We start from the raw sequence: 2812 nt of genomic DNA, 5'->3' as shown, positions 1-2812 counted from the left end.
ACCCCTTCTGGTATCCTCCGCCAAAAAGGGTCAACATTTTGAAAATAAACGAAGCTCATAAAACTCGAAATTAACATCCGATTTCATTCATGATTGGTACACCTCAATATTTCCATTAACATAACATCTGTTATAGAGATCGTAGAGATTGGACCATTTCTTCTGGTAACTCCCCCATATAGGGTTCAAGATTCTGAAAAAGCAATACGCTCAAAAAAAATCGGAATTAGCATCCAACTCTCCTCAAATTTCACACATACAAAAATTTTGCTTACACAAAATCTGTTGTGAAGATGATATATATCGGCGAACCCCTTCTGGTACCTAATCTAGGGTCACAATTTTCAATACTTTTATCTGTCATAACTTGCAAAAGAAGTCAGCGATTCTTTACAACTTGCTATATCCAAATAATTCTCTTAACTAGAAACCTGAGATGAATATGAAGTTAGATCAGTCATGGCTATATTCCAGTCATGCCAGTACCAACCTCCCCCTATTTCTTGATTTTTAAAATCATTGCAAATAATAATTTTCCTATTTAAATTCAAAACCTCAGCAATATTTCTAATATTTCCTCTCGGAATCATTATTTGCAAGCCATACCGCAATCGTAAATGATTTTTTGCTGAATCTCAAACATTTTTAGAATTATACACTTAGATCGGCCCATGGAAACTGTCTAATTAGAAACAATAAACTTTACAATTCGACTTGAATCGTAATTTCTTATCACCGCTGGTGAATAACCCTTTCGCCGCTGCTTTCAAATTCGAAATTAAAAAACTGCAGCGACAAGCGCTCCAGTGGCGCAATTGGTTAGCGCACGGTACTTATAATCAGTAACTTGTGAGCAATGCCGGGGTTGTGAGTTCGAGCCTCACCTGGAGCAGTGCAAATTTTTTGGTGGAGGTTCTTCTACCTCTCTCTATTTTTGGAAATTGGGGAAAGTAATGTGATTCAATTCGTAAATCAGCAGAGGTGTGAGTGGAAGATGAAGTGTTTTATCCCATTTCCTACGAAAGCTCTTCCGCAACGGGTCAAGATTTCAACAGATGGCCTGTAGCAATCATTGGGTGAGGGGCATATATCTGGGGATATTAATGTGTGTGATAATTGATTCAGTTCGGAAATTCGCAGAGGTATGAGTGGAAGATGTGGTACTTAATCCCATTTCCTACGAAATCTCTTCTGCAAAGGGTCAAGATTTCGGCAGATGCCATATAGAAATCATTGGGTGAGGGACATATATCTGCGGATAGTAAGGAATGTGATGGTTTGACTAAGTTCGGGAATCAACAGAGGTTTAAGTGGAAGATGGGGTGTTTAATCCAATGTTTTATAGCTCTTCCGCACAGGGTCAAGTTTTTTACAAATGCCAATAGCACTCATTGGGCGAAGGGCAAATATCTTTTAGCAAAGTCCATTATTTTTCCAAACTTATATTCACATAAATTTCCTACAATTACAGGGTGAGATAAAAAAACTGACGCTAAATTTTTTTATATTTTTTTTACATTTTATTGAATGAAAGCAAAAAATGTCGGAAATAGCATCAATTTTTTAGAAAAAGTTTAGATTTGTTCGAATTTTTCACATTTGGCACGAATTATGGCCTTCAAACGGCCAATGAAACCGTCACACGCCGTTCTGCGGTATTTTGTCTCATTCCCTCATTGCTTGAGGTGATCGAAACTTTGGTATTTTTTAGTGCCAACCTTGCTTTCCAAAATACTCCAGACACAATAATCCAACGGATTGGTATCCGGAGATTTTGGTGGCCATTGTGCGCTGAAAATGAAGCGAGGACCTCATTTTGTAACCATTCTTGGGGGGTGACGCGTGCTGAGTGCGATGGTGCTGAGTTCTGTTGTAATGTCCAAAGTCTGCGGCCAAAATGTTTGCGTGCCCAAGGCTTTAATACACCCTCCAGAATATTTTCGCGATAATATTCCGTGTTTATTCTGATGCCACGATCGATTAATACGAGCAGAGAACGACCATCGGCAGTTATGGCGGCCCACACCATCACCATGGCCGGCGCTTGAGTTCTGGTGGCCAATCGAAGGTGCACATTTTCAGCTGACCTCTTTGGCAAGAAAGCACGATCATTTTTGTTTGTTTACAAACAGCTGGACAACGAAAGTTTTCTCATCGGAGCGGAGAAAACCAAATTCGGCAGTTCACCACTTTCGTCAAAGCGAAGCAACTCTTTAGCTCTTTTGAGTCTATTTTCTTTCAATGGCTTTTCCCCGACTTCATTTTTCAATATTTGCCGAATGGAATATTGCGATATGTTCACGAGCCTCACGAGCCATTTTTCGGCCACTGCGACGCAGGGTTTCGATCAAGTCGCATCTTTACATTTCGAACCATTTCTGTTGAAGTTGCTGTTTTCTTCCGTCCACTTCCTTGACGTCGGGCTACGCCACACAAAAGATTTATTCACATTTTAATGCTGGAGAGCTCTAACGATAGCCACATGTGGTTTCCGGTCAAATATAAAGAAATCACACTATCGCGCTTTAATTCCGAATTCACGAATAACTTTTTTTCTGGAGAATTCTCACCAAAATGCTTTTGTGCGCTTGTAGGCAACATAATAAGCTGTCACTGGAATAATTTTAACAGCTGTCGGACGAGTGGCTTAGAAATGACAGCAGTCTGAAGTTGGTTGCAGTTTTTTCATCTCACCCTGTATATCTATCAGCAAAGTCCAGTATTTTTCCCAAACTTATATTCATATAATTCTCCCACAGTAAAAAATAATAATCCCATTACATTCCCATCAAATATAGTGTCGGAACAATGA

General features: G+C 39.4%; 1 non-coding gene across 1 annotated transcript; it reads left to right on the top strand.

Moving 5' to 3' along the window:
• Positions 1-800: 800 nt before the first annotated feature.
• Positions 801-892, top strand: TRNAI-UAU (transfer RNA isoleucine (anticodon UAU)). The gene is given in 2 exon segments: positions 801-838; positions 857-892. It is a non-coding gene; the product is annotated as a tRNA-Ile (tRNA).
• Positions 893-2812: the final 1920 nt, after the last annotated feature.

This window comes from Musca domestica, unplaced genomic scaffold (genome assembly GCF_030504385.1).
Source record: "Musca domestica strain aabys unplaced genomic scaffold, Musca_domestica.polishedcontigs.V.1.1 2, whole genome shotgun sequence".
NCBI lineage: Eukaryota > Metazoa > Arthropoda > Insecta > Diptera > Muscidae > Musca > Musca domestica.
The sequence above is the reverse complement of the archived record's forward strand: the minus strand, read 5'-3'. Positions and strand labels throughout refer to the sequence as shown.